Source organism: Magnolia sinica, chromosome 8, assembly GCF_029962835.1.
Source record: "Magnolia sinica isolate HGM2019 chromosome 8, MsV1, whole genome shotgun sequence".
In the NCBI taxonomy this organism is placed as follows: domain Eukaryota; kingdom Viridiplantae; phylum Streptophyta; class Magnoliopsida; order Magnoliales; family Magnoliaceae; genus Magnolia; species Magnolia sinica.
In genome coordinates this window covers 9738543-9753121 of record NC_080580.1, presented here as the reverse complement: position 1 = coordinate 9753121, position 14579 = coordinate 9738543, and the positions used below count along the sequence as shown (strand labels likewise).

The 14579-nt window shown below is 39.3% G+C and overlaps 1 non-coding gene across 1 annotated transcript; it reads left to right on the top strand.

Annotated features, from left to right (window-relative positions):
* The first annotated feature begins 12496 nt into the window (after positions 1-12496).
* Positions 12497-12602, top strand: LOC131254607 (small nucleolar RNA R71). The gene has a single exon (XR_009175726.1). It is a non-coding gene; the product is annotated as a small nucleolar RNA R71 (small nucleolar RNA).
* The last annotated feature ends 1977 nt before the right edge of the window (positions 12603-14579 follow it).

The following is a 14579-nucleotide window of genomic DNA, read 5'->3' as shown; positions in this document are numbered from 1 at the left end:
AGGACTTTGAAATTGTTCAAAGTAATATTTTTGTAAGAAAAGTTCATCAAATGTTGCATACTCAAAATTTACAATATTTAATATTATCTCTCATGAAATAGGGAATAGACCAGCTTTGTAAGACCATGAAAATAAGATTTTCTTATTATGGTTGCATTTATTATAACTATTATGACAATGTGAAAGCATGAACTAATGTTAACTTTTATCAAAATCGCCAGTTTAAACACTTGTGGTTCCTTCAATTCAACTATTCTTTAAATTGAGCTTTCCTGCCTGGCTCTTCTTATGGTGGGAAGGTTTTGGAGCATTTGAAGTCCTCCCTTCTCTCCTTTGTCAATAAATTGAAGAATTTAGAACCAAGCTCTCCTCCACTTAAAAGATCATTTCCACTCCTTATATTTCTTCGCTAGGAACTTTTATAATTTCTTAGGTGGGAATTTTCTATTGAAACTCAATCTTTTTTGTGTACTCTCCAAAGACAAATTAATAAGCCTTACATGATAGGTTAAGTTTAATTATAATTATATGCTAAAGTCAAAGCTCCAACAAAATTTTCAAAATCAGCACTCACTAAAAAATCCATTCGAAAAGGTCTCAAGTAAGTTTTTTTAAATTAAAAGTCCAAATATAACAAAAGAAGAATTATTTGAAAAACTCATTGATGCACTCTTAAAGAAGGATAAAAGAATTATCTCAGCCTCCCTGAGATCCCCATTAAGAGGCAGAGACTTGTTTATCACTTGGCATCGACACGGTGGGGAATGCCCCACGAACGCCACTGATTTCTCACACGTGTGCCTTGGTTTGATAACCCCATGTAGGAGATGTCGCATCAACAGGCCACCATATATATCACCGTGGGCATGATTGCAAGATCCAAGCCATCCATCAGGTGAGTCCAGTGTAATGAACGGGATAGGCCACTAATAAAAAATGGGATGGGCCTACTTAGAAAAAACATGGACTTCTTAATTTTTTCCTAGATTATGATTTTAAGATTCATGGGATTCATTAAGTCAACTTGGAGTCGGTTGAACGTGACTCAACTGAGATCAGACAAGTCCGTCTCAAATCGCCGAGTCTTTTAACCATGGTGTAAACCTAGTATCACGGCTCCGTTTTGGCATGTATGCCAGGTAGGCTGGGCAGATGTAGCATAGACCACAAACTGCATATTTGGGCCCAAGCCCATCTTTTATATTTACCAGGCGCGGTCAATTGGACATTTTAGCCAGAGTTAGACCCATGCCCAGCCCACAACAGGCTTGAAAATACAGGACTAGCCTGATGTAGAGCGGGTCACGGACAATTTCATAGCTAAGATAGATTAGAAAAGGCCTGCTGGATAACAGAAGTGATCCGGACCGTCGGACCTTAAATCGAGTGTATCTCACAATCCGGAATGAGTTATTGGATGTAAAATATATGATTTTGGGGTAAAACGAGCTACTTTAGCCACCCAACCCTGCAATATTGGATTGCGCAAGCCGGATTTGTGAAATACGATTAGATTGACAGTCGTTTCCCTATTTTAATTCCATTTTTACTATAAATGGTAAGTTTTAGTTTGATTATAACTCTTCATAGGTTGGGCTTTAGGATTTGCGCCCAACGTGAAAAGTGTTTAGTATAATTAGGAGAACAACATGATGAAGTCAAATAGGACACTTACTATTTTTGGCTGAAAACCTAGCACACTAGTGGAAATCACTACCATCTAGTTTACTATTTATAGTAAGCTGCGAATTCTAGGAAATTTTGTATTTGTTTGATTAAAAAATCCCTCCCATTGCTTAGTATCCCTATTGAAAGAGTTGTGAGTTCATTTATTTCATTTATCAATCAAATTATGAATTTTATAGAATTTATTTTTATTTATCTTGCTTTTTCCTCGTGGTTTCGAGAAGTCTCTGGAGGAGTTCAAGGAAACTCCATGGATTTGGAGTAGTTATCCTTGAGGGAGACGGTGATCAACCTCATCACGTTCATCCCTGTGTCATAGTTAGACCTGCTCCTGTAGCACAGCCCAAGCCCATACGGAATTCAGTCAAGCTTAAAGACTTGGCAATTCAACCTGACTATTTTGGCCCAGATTCCAGTCATGTAGCTCGAGTGGGAGCTGAATCAGCCTGACTCACCCAAGTCGGGGTGACTCAGGGCATCCAGGTTGGGTCCGACAGGACTGAGCCTGGCTCAATTATCATTCGAGCCCAGGAGGAAAGTAAGATTGATAGCAGCCCATTGCCCATGTAGATTAGAACTCCAAATCCCCGCCCATTGCCAGCGTAAATTAGAACTCCATATATATATATATATATATATATATATATATATATATATATATATATATATATATATATATATATATATATATATATATATATATATATATATATATATTCTAAGCCAGATTTTGGACCGGTGAGGCTGAGCCTGTTCAAAATTTTGGTTTTTCTGAGCTTTGGTGAGGCCCATTCACAGCCCTATATGCATGGGCTTTAACGCTCCGATTTGGATGAAATCGGCCGTCGGTAGATTTGGTCATAAATATAAATCGGGGCTACAACCCAAGAACTCAATGTTGAAATGCACCCTGTCTACCATGGCTCGAACCCAATAGAGGTTTAGTTACTCTTGGGTCTTTAAAACTAGGACAATGTGATTAGGCCCATTTAGGGTTTTCAAAGGCATTTCATGGAGGGGTCCTCAGGTGGGATGGGTTGAAGGTCAACCCAAGCCTAACACAATTTCAAAAGGACCAGACCCCCAGCCCGACCCAACCCATATTCCAACTCGACGTGCCCAACCTGAAGTCCTCTATACTCCACCCAGTCCGACCTAAACCAACCCAGACTGACCTAAATACATGTGATTATTTCCTACCCCATCTAACCCGTCCCAAATTTGCTCAACCTAAACACAACTTCAAGTCATGTTGGACCAGAACTTAGGTTGGATCAATTTAGTTCTAGTCAACCTGAACCAAAGTCACGGTCCTATTTTCATGAGATATTGCATATATATTATGTACACGACATGGGTGGCAGTGGACCGAACCCAGCCCTATTCCCTTAAGCCCGAGCCCTAATCAAACTAAAAGGGCCCTGGCCATGGGGCTGGCTCTTTAAGAAAAAAATAGTTTTAAATAGTCCAATCTAACAAATCTAATCATATGAATGGATATGATTTGGATCGTTAAAACGTGATATGTTCAAATCTAATGAATGTGACGTAGAGCGGGTCGCAGACCTCTCCTTGGCCCACATGGATCGAAAGAAGCCCGAACGGAAGCGGACATAGTCTATCAAATCCGGGCCCAGTCTTACGTGGGGCATGATGTAACTGTGCCCCAGGTGCATCCGAAGCAAAGACATTCATTCCAGATTGAGAAAAATTCTCATCCAAAGCGCGAATTGTAAATCAACTATAACTTTTGATTTGAGATGAGTTATATAACACACACCATATGAATTCCTACTATAACAGGCCATCTGAGGTAAATGCACCTCGCGTAGTGGGTCGAATCCATCTGTTTCGCAAGAAAACAACTCATTTCGCTTCAAAATTATAGTTTTAAGAAAACTTTTTATTTTTAGTAAGTTTTGATTTAGACATATCTCTTTTCTTTTAAAGTTTTAGTACGTGATGTCTTCTTAAAAAATTGCTTCTAAATATGCTAGGAATCATCTTGCATGATTAAAATTAAAACTTTATATTTTTAGTATATTTTATTATTTCAGGTAATTTTCAATTTAGTCAAATTAAAATTCTTGATTAAAGTTTGCATTTTACTATTGAAAGCATTGTAACCTCGTTTTAGAAATAGACTTCAATAAAATATTTCTAGTTTTCTTATTTTCTTGTAGATTCAAGAGCCATTCCACCTTATGGATTTAAGGTTTTGATTACTTGAAAAAGATATTACTCTTTCTCATCACCTCATCATGTCCTTCCCGTGTCAGAATGTCTTCAAACTATGCATTTAAATTGAAGGAAACCATTAATGAGCATCTTTAAGTCGTCCATTCTTTATACATAATAGTAAGCCACTTAATGATTAAAATAGGCTAATGGACAAGGCCATGCCATTCATTATTGGCTTGAGCCTAGCTCAATCTAAATTTCAAACTTAGGCCCAATTGATGTAGGAAAAGCCACGAACAAATTTAGGAATAACAAGTATTGAAAGAAATCAAGCAATAAGGGCTAATATGTGAGGCAAAAAACAACTTAGTGCACACTATAGCTTCTAATGCCCATAACTTTACTATTGGTTATATAAGAAGTCATTGGCTAACAACAAGCACTACCACTGTTCACTCCCCCAAGTGCAGGGTTGTGATGTAGTAATAAACTCGGTAAGACCGAGGTCGAATCCCAAGGGACTGATACCTGTACGTTACCTGAAACTAGGTAGAAATAGAACTAGCCTAAGATAAAATCTAAATCAAATATAAATTGATGAATGGTGGTGAGAAATTATTGTAAAATTTAAGAGAAATTAGTGATAAGAAACTAGGGATTCAGAGGATCCACTTGTAGAGATCGGGGAGATCTTATGGCTGCATCAACATTATGAAAATTAAACCGAACTTCCTTAGATATAATTTTAAAGAGATGAAAGGTATATGAACTAGAATGGATTCCATCACCAAACCATGCCTAAGGGACAAAGTTAACAAAAGAATTAAACTAATTACCAACTAATCAGATGATTATGAATGTTAGAAAGGGTACCGTCATCTGACCATGCCCATGAGAAGATGGTGAACAACAGGGCTTCCTGACGTCATAAACATAAAAGGAAAGGAACATGCTCAAAGTTATCACAGACCCATTATAATTTCAGTCATAGTAGACCATTAAAAACTACAAACATTCCATTAATAATTAAACCACAATCAAGATCAATTCACAATTAAATAGTTAAATCAACAAATAGAGTCTCCCATCTCACTACAAGCTTCACCTCTTAGCCCTAGCTAAGAGGTTTAGCCGACCATGATTAGGCTAATGACCTTAGGAGTCATAAAAGAAAGAATGAAGAAAAAAAACAGCAAAGAAGATCAGGAAAAGGAAAAGAGAATAAGAAAAAGAGAACCGTGCTCTCCCTGTCTTCACGTTCCACCCCCCCGAGCTAAGATCCCTGTCTTTCCTTTATAATAGTGATGAGGTCGGCTGGAAGTGCATAAGGGTTACTAGAGTCGGTGAAAATCGGACGTCGTGCGAAGCTTTTACGTAGACAGGCCGCGCACACAACACCTTTCGCAGCGAAAGGCAGCGCAGAAGACTCCTTTTCCCTGCTTTCTTTTCAAAGGATTTCCAAAGAATTAACATCCCTTGGGACGATTTTCAACGGCCTACACGTTGAACGGATCAGATCTTTTCATCGGCCAGTCCTGGTGGCCCACCAGGGTCGACAGATCCAGCCGTAGAACAGAGCTTACGCAGCTCTGTTCGCGCTGGTGAGATGGTTGGGCCCATTATTGATGTCATCGGAGAAATCCACCACGTCCATTGCGTTATCCTCGAAAAACCGGTTGGAAAAGACTATTTTTGGACGTCCTTTGATGTGGCCCCTTGAATCTTTGCTTCCACCGTTCATTTTGCGTTTGACGGTGCTCTTACTCGTTTACATTTGCATGAGTCCAAAGAGAAAGCTTGGAGATGGTCACGCCACACCTCTGGAGCAGATGGATGGTTCAGATCCTCCAAAGTAGTGACGTGTGGGCCCTACTGAGCGAAACCGGCGGATCCACGTCCGGTCGCTGTTCCTGCGTAAGAAGAAAGACGAGTCAGCCCGTCTTGTGCGTGTCCAGTGCGTGTCCATAATATACACGCATTGTACATGTAGGGTTCTCTATTATGCTTGTGAGAAATCTACTCCGTCCATCCTCTCTCTCATCCGTTTTAACTGGTTAAGACCAAATTTGAAGTACATCCATGTATCAGGTGGGCCCCAAATAAAGATTTTAAGGGCTGATCTAGTCGTTGGGCCACTTTCACATGGATCCAACGACTGAAATTTGACGTGTACCGTTAATTTGTGGTCCTCAGGCCATATATGAAGTCTCAATCTGAACGGATAGCGAGAACCCTGTGATCTCGTATTCTGGATGCTTTTCATGCCACTTGAACTTCAGTTTCTCGATTTTCTTAGATCTCTGGCATGCAAATCTGTCGATCTTGGTCTCATGGGGTCCATCCCATGCTTTGGTGTCATTAGAGCGTTAAATTCATGCTTTAAGCACCCTTTTTCGGTCCACCCTCGTAAATACACTCTACATCACAAACACGATTAAATCGGGCCATTAAACGGTATCATGCTTGTAAATCCATGCAATAACTGGGTCTGATATGCAATATTTGACCCATAACACAACCCCCAACCAGCGCTAGTCCCGAGCAAAATATGCGAAAATTACTTTCAGAACTAAAAGACAATTCCTGTAAACCCGAGTGACTTGTGAACAAATAGTCGAGATGTGAAAATTCTAAGATTCATGAATGTTGGGTATAATTCTCTCCTAGACACAAGCACATAGTGACTTCATAATTAAGTTCAAAATATTAATCTGTCAATTAGAACAATTCTAACATTGAATTCCATGAATGTATAGTCTAATCTCGACTTATCAACAATTCTAACATTGAATTCCATGAATGTATAGTCTAATCTCGACTTATCAACATTAAGATTCACCCCTCTATTTAAGGATATCATTGTTAACCAATAAGAGAATTCACGATAACCTAAACTTGTCTCACACATTATCTTTTTCTTCTTTAAATTTTTGATTTTTTCATAAAAAGTAACGCCAAGAAGGGGAATCGAATCCTCACCGATGGGGAGCAAACCTATGGTAAAGACTGTACACCCAACTCTTTTTCAAACATCATCCGTGGGGAATCGAATCCTCACTTATAGGGAGCAAACCTATGGTAAAGACTGCTCGCCCAATCCATTCAATTTCTCCAAGTTGGTTCCTTTCATGTTTAGTGATTACCAAGTTAATCCTTCAATATTGAACTGAACCCTTAATGTGAAAGCGAGATGTGATATGTAAAATTATGATTCCATCAATGTTCAAAACTTTTAATCATGGATTAATAGTTCTAACTTAACTGTGAAATCTAACAAATAGTTGAATCCAAGAGTCATAAATTCCAATATCACTTATCTTGTAATTCTAAATCCAAGATAGCCGTCAAAATCACTTCGAATTTATACGAAATTCTAGAAGAAATTTTTAAAATTTTTCACAGTTTCTGCTCAAGACTAAGAAAACACTGATTAGGGAACTTAATCTCCCTACCCCCAACCTAAAATCTACATTGTCCTCAATGTAAAAGAAATAAGCATGCAATGCACATGGGATAACGAAAATAAAGAGGAGTGATAGAAAGATAGTACCTGGACGAAAGAATCAAGAGGCTTTCCAAAAAATATCTACGTAAGAACAGGTCAACACAAGAGAGAAACCAACAGAAGTACAAAAAAAAATCCTACCTACACCACTTTCGCAGGTGCTCTCGATTGCATTTAGCGTATGCAACAAGCCTTTAAACCCCTATGTTGCCCCTAGTGGACGAATTGTAGTCTCGTGAGGGTTTACAGCAATATTACCCACAAACATTGAACTAACTAACTAGGAAAATGAAAAGCTGGGTTGGCTCCCAGGAGCGCTAAGTTTACCGTCTATTCTAAAACAGAATAAAGGAAACTACCCTAGTCCTATGAAAATAGGAAACCTACCTATACCTCCATCAGACTAGGAGATCAATCCTGATAAACAGGATCAGTCAGAGGTATGGATATGTCCTCTGAATCGAATTTCTCGACAAATGGCTTTAAGCAATGTCCATTTACTTTAAACTCCTTGCCATTGTCAGGATTTCTTATCTCAACAGCCCCATGAGGATATGCAGTGACCACAATGTAAGGGCCGGTCCAACGAGATCGAAGCTTACCTGGAAAGAGATGTAATCGAGAATTATACAAAAGGACTTTCTGACCAAGTGTGAATGATTTTCGTAAAATACGTTGGTCATGAAACGCCTTCATTCTGTCTTTGTAAATTCTCGAGTTCTCGTATGCATCGTTCCGGATTTCTTCAAGTTCATTTAATTGAAGTTTACGTAGTGAGCCAGCGTTGTCCAGATTGAAATTCAGATTTTTGATCGCCCAGTACGCTTTATGTTCCAACTCCACAGGCAAGTGACAAGCTTTCCCATAGACAAGTCTAAAGGGAGACATTCCAATAGGGGTTTTAAACGCAATACGGTATGCCCATAAGGCATCGGTCAATCGGATTGACCAATCCTTACGATCAGGGTTAACCATTTTCTCCAGGATATGTTTGATCTCCCTATTGAAAATCTCAGCTTGTCCACTTGTCTGTGGATGGTATGGGGTGCTCACCTTATGAAAGATACCACATTTCTTCATTAAGCTCTCGAATGGTCTATTACAAAAGTGTGAGCCCCTATCACTAATGATGGCTCGAGGCGTCCCGAACCGCGAAAGGATGTTCTCTTTTAAGAATTTAATGACCGTGCGATGGTCATTATTTCGGCACGGAATTGCTTCGACCCATTTAGTGACATAATCTACGGCGAGCAAAATATATAAGTTTCCAAATGATTGGGGGAATGGTCCCATGAAATCAATGCCCCAGCAGTCAAATGCTTCTATGATAAGGATGGGATTCAAAGGTATCATATTTCGATGAGACAATGCTCCCAATTTCTGACAACGCTCACAAGCCTTGTAAAACTTATGAGTGTCCCTGAACATAGTGGGCCAATAAAAGCCACACTGTAAAATCTTGGCCGTGGTCTTTTTAGCAGAAAAGTGACCACCATAGGCCTGTGAATGACAGAAGGAGATGACTCTCTGATGCTCATTGTCTGGCACACATCTCCTTAGGATCTGGTCTGGGTAATATTTAAACAAATATGGATCGTCCCAGAAAAAGTTGCGCACCTTGGTGAAAAATTTCTTCTTATCTTGCGCAGTCCAATGTGTCGGTATGAAACCTGTGGCAAGATAATTAGCAATATCAGCGAACTAAGGTGAATGGGAGACTCTGAACAGTTGTTCATCAGGGAACATATCATTGATATGGGTCGCCTCAAGGGAATCAGAGGTATTAAGGCGAAACAGATGATCGGCCACTACGTTCTCTGCTCCCTTTTTATCTTTAATTTTCAAATCAAATTCTTTGAGTAAAAGGATCCATCGTATCAGGCGGGGCTTAGAATCATTCTTAGAAAGAAGGTACTTAAGTGCCGCATGATCTGTGTAGATAATGATCTTGGATCCGATCAAGTAGGACCTAAATTTGTCTAAGGCAAACACTACGGCTAGGAGTTCCTTTTCCGTAGTCGAGTAGTTCACTTGGGCAGAATTTAAAGTTCTACTTGCGTAATGAATAACGTAGGGCCTCTTATCTTTTCTCTGGCCTAGAACCGCTCCAAGAGCATAATCAGAAGCGTTGCACATAAGCTCAAAAGAAAGGCTCCAATCGGGTGGTTGCATGATAGGTGCAGTGGTTAACATGCCCTTAAGCTTGGTGAAAGCTTCTTGGCATTGCTCAGTCCACTCGTATGATGCATCCTTTTGCAGAAGATTATATAAGGGACGAGAGAGGAGACTAAAGTCCTTTATGAATCATCTATAAAATCTTCCGTGTCCTAAGAAGGATCGCACGTCTCTGATGTTCTTGGGTGGAGTTAGGTTAAAGATAAGATCGATTTTTGCCTTATCTACCTCGATTCCCTTGGACGAGATGATATGCCCAAGGACAATTCCCTTCTGAATCATGAAATGACACTTCTCCCAATTAAGTACCAAGTTCTTCTCTTCACATCTTTTCAGCACACATTTAAGACTCTCTAATCACTTGCTGAAAGATGGACCGTAAACAGAGAAATCGTCCATGAAGACCTCTAGATATTGCCCCACCATATCAGAAAAGATACTAAGCATACATCGCTGAAAGGTGGCAGGGGCATTACATAGTCCGAATGGCATCCTTCGGTAGGCAAAGGTGCCGTAGGGACATGTAAATGTGGTCTTTTCCTGGTCTTCAGGGGCTATCTCTATCTGGTTGTAGCCTAAATATCTGTCAAGAAAACTGTAATAGGAATGACCAGCTAACCTTTCCAGGATCTGATCAATGAATGGTAAAGGAAAGTGGTCTTTCCTCGTGACAGTATTCAACTTCCTGCAGTCAATGCACATTCTCCAACCAGTAGTGACTATAGTTGGCATGAGTTCATTATTAGCATTGGCTACGATGGTGATTCCGGACTTCTTAGGGACTACTTGAGTTGGACTCACCCATTGACTATCAGATATAGGGTATATGATACCCGCGTCCAATAGTTTAAGAACCTCGGCCTTAACCACTTCTTTCATATTTGGATTTAGTCTAGTTGTGGTTGCCGAGTGATTTTTGCATTATCCTCAAGATATATGCGGTGAGTACAAATCGAGGGATCGATTCCCTTGAGGTCCGCTATCGTCCATCCCAGGGCTCCTTTATGCTCAATGAGAGTAGATATGAGCATACTCTCCTGTTCTTTCTCCAGGTGGGCAGAGATCACCACCGGGTATGTCTCATCTTGACCTAAATAGGCATATTTCAAATCAGAGGGCAAAGATTTTAAGTCAAGCTTCGGCGGCTTGAGGTTAGACGGTAGAGGCATTACATCGGTTTGTGGCAATTCTTCAAATTGTGGCCTCCACCAGTTAAATTCAAGTACCAGTGCAATATCAAGTAAGGCACACGTCTCCCTAATCATGTCATCATCAAAATCATGAGAGTGGGCCATGCACGTCTCTAGAGAGTCAGAGGATAAGGTCAGAGGTGTCGTATCTTCCACTAAAGAGTCAATCATGTTACTGTTGTGGAAATCGTCATCCTCCTCTAAGTTTCTGCCGTTATTGAAAAAGATGTTTGACTCCAATGTCATATTCCCAAAAGACATAGTCATGACACCATTCCTACAATTGATAATTGCATTTGAGGTGGCAAGGAATGGGCGACCAAGAATGACGGGGATCTGAGTGCTCATGTTATTGATGGGTTCGGTGTCCATGATGATAAAATCTACAGGGTAGTAAAATCTATCAACTTGGACCAACACATTCTCAATTATCCCTCTTGGTACACGAACAGAGCGATCAGCAAGTTGTAGTGTGGTTAGGGTGGGTTTTAATTCACCCAAACCTAACTGTTTGTATACCGAGTAGGGAATCAGATTGACGCTCGCTCCTAAGTCAAGAAGTGCGTGATCAATTCGATGGTTCCCGATTGCACATGATATGGTTGGGCTACCGGGATCTTTGAATTTCTGTGGCACGTCTTACTTTAGGATGGCACTCACTTTCTCGGTCAAGAAGATCTTCTTTTGAATACTCTGCCGTCGTTTGGCCATACATAAGTCTTTCAGGAACTTGGCATATGAAGGTATCTGTTTTACGACATCAAGTAGAGGAATGTTAACTTTTACTTGTTTCAATACCTCCAGAATATCCTGAGAGTTAGAAAGACGTTTTGGTGCAACCAACCGTTGGGGTAACGGAGCAACTGGCTTCTCTAGAAGTTTCGGTTCTAATTTTTGTGGGGCATCACTAGATCCATCATTGTTGTCCTCTTCTGGTTCTTGAGGCTTTTCGGGCCTAACCGGATGAGTTTTATCAATAATCTTTCCACTCCTAAGAGTGGTGATGGATTTAGCGTGCCCCATCTGATTTGAAGAGTTGGGATCGCTAATCTCGTACTGCGGCTTAGGATTGGGGAGAGGTTATGCAGGAAGCATCCCCTTTTCTATAACCGTCATACGAGAATCTATCTTTTGCATAAAATCTGTAATTCCCCGCATTGCCTGAGCCAGCTCTTGTATGGAATTTTAAACCGGTTCCTCTTGAGGTTTCATTTGATTTGGATTTTGATTGAAGAAACCTTGAGGGGTAGCCGTTTGTCCATTCCTCCAACTAAAGTTTGGATGATTTTTCCAACCAGGATTGTACGTATTGGAGTTAGGTCCAGTAAAAGGTCTTTGATAGTTGTTTACGGCATTGGTTTGTTCATTCAACACTCCTCGAAAGGCAGGTATTGTAGGACAATTTTTAGTTGTGTGAATGTTACAATCACAGATGCCGCAAACAATTTCATTGACCTTATCCTTCTTTCCTTCAATGGCCTCAAATTTTCTTATGAGATTATTCATTTTATACTTGAGATCATCTTCTTCTTTCAGGAGATACATTCCGCCTTTCTCCATAGATTGAGTTGGTCTAGACGTGGTGTTTGATTTTGGGTAGTAGTCCCAAGATTGTGTTTTTTCAGCCAGACTGTCGAGGTAGTCTCATACCTCATCGACATCTTTATTAATGAACTCTTCATTACACATTGTCTCGACCATTTGGCGCATGGAAGATGTCAGTCCATTCTAGAAGAAATTTGTAATGCGCCACGTTTCAAATTCGTGTTGTGGGCTTGACTGACCAAATCTTTGAACCTTTCCCAACATTGGAAGAATGTTTCATCTTCCTTTTGGGCAAAGTTCATGATTGCTTTTCTGAGGGTAATCGTTTTATGATGTGGGAAGAATTTTTTTATGAATTCCCTCTGCATGTCGTTCCATGTGCCAATGGATCTAGGACGCAGTGAATGTAACCACGTCTTAGCCTTCTCTTTTAAGGAAAAAGGAAAGAGTTTCAGCCTGATTGTATCCTCAGATACATTAGGAAAATATAATGTAGTTATAATCTCATCAAACTCTTTCAAATGTAAATATGAACTTTCTGATTCAAGTCCATAGAATTTAGGAAGGAGTTGGATAACTCCTGGCTTGATGTCCATTTGTCCTGTGCTTTCAGGGAAAATCATGCATGAGGGCGACTCACTCCCGCCGGTTGTAAATAATCTCGTAAAGTACGAGGCGGGGGTGCTTGATGCACCTCATTCTCATCTTGGGTATCCTCCACCCTGGGTGGAAGTAGAGGAGGTTGGTCTTCAGCCATAACTTCAGTTAATTCAGGGAATTTCGAGTGGTGTCTAGTCCTGCGATGAATAGTCAACCCCTCAACCAATCCTCCTTCAGTCAAGGGACGTCGAGTGTTGTCACGGGCCCACTTGGGCGTGAAAAACTCGTAGCCCTCAATCAAATTCGAAACCTAATCTTAAGAAAGGAAAAGAAAATCTAGAAAGAAAGAGAGAGTTGGAAAGAAATTACCAAATTGAAGTCCCTAAGTTAAAGACCGAATTTAGAAATTTCTATCTTAAAGGCCTATAAAATAGGAAAGTTAGTTTTTAAAAAGAAAAATTTCTAAAACTAGAAAATAAAAAGTTACTTAAAAGAAGAATCTAAATCTAAAATTAGAAAAGTACAGAAAATAAGAGGAGAAGTTAGAAAGTTACTAAAAATAAAAATAGAAAGATGAGTTAGTTTATAAAATTAGGAAGAATTTCTAAAAAGGAAAATAACTAACCTAGTTTCTAAAAACAAAAGAGGAAAATTTCTAAACATAAACTATTTCCTAAAAATAGAAAAATACTAGAATTAGAAATTTCTAAAATTCAAACCCTAATTCTAAAAATAGAAAAAGTAGAGGAATTAGAAAGGGATTACCAATTTAGAAGCTTATGTCAGGATCCTACAAAACAGGAAAACAGGTTAGTTTCTAAAAATAAAATAAAATAAAAACCTTTAATCTAAAGTTAGTAAAATCCTAATCTTAACCTAATTCTAAAACTAATTAATTTCAGAAAAACGTAGCCGTCAATCCCCGGCAACGGCGCCAAAAACTTGTTCACTCCCCAAGTGCAGGGTTGTGATGTAGTAATAAACTCGGTAAGACCGAGGTCGAATCCCAAGGGACTGATACCTGTACGTTACCTGAAACTAGGTAGAAATAGAACTAGCCTAAGATAAAATCTAAATCAAATATAAATTGATGAATGGCGGTGAGAAATTATTGTAAAATTTAAGAGAAATCAGAGATAAGAAACTAGGGATTCAGAGGATCCACTTGTAAAGATCAGGGAGATCTTATGGCTGCATCAACATTATGAAAATTAAACCGAACTTCCTCAGATATAATTTTAAAGAGATGAAAGGTATATGAACTAGAATGGATTCCATCACTAAACCATGCCCAAGGAACAAAGTCAACAAAAGAATTAAACTAATTACCAAACAATCAGATGATTATGAATGTTAGGAAGGGTACCGTCATCTGACCATGCCCATGAGACGATGGTGAACAACAGGGCTTCCTGACGTCATAAACATAAAAGGAAAGGAACATGTTCAAAGCTATCACAGACCCATTATAATTTCAGTCACAGTAGACCATTAAAAACTACAAACATTCCCTTAATAATTAAACCACAATCAAGATCAATTCACAATTAAATAGTTAAATCAACAAATAGAGTCTCCCATCTCACTACAAGCTTCACCTCTTAGCCCTAGCTAAGAGGTTTAGTCAGACATGATGAGGCTATAATATCTAAAAAAATTCATAAAGAAAGAAAGAAGAAAAAAAACAGCAAAGAAGA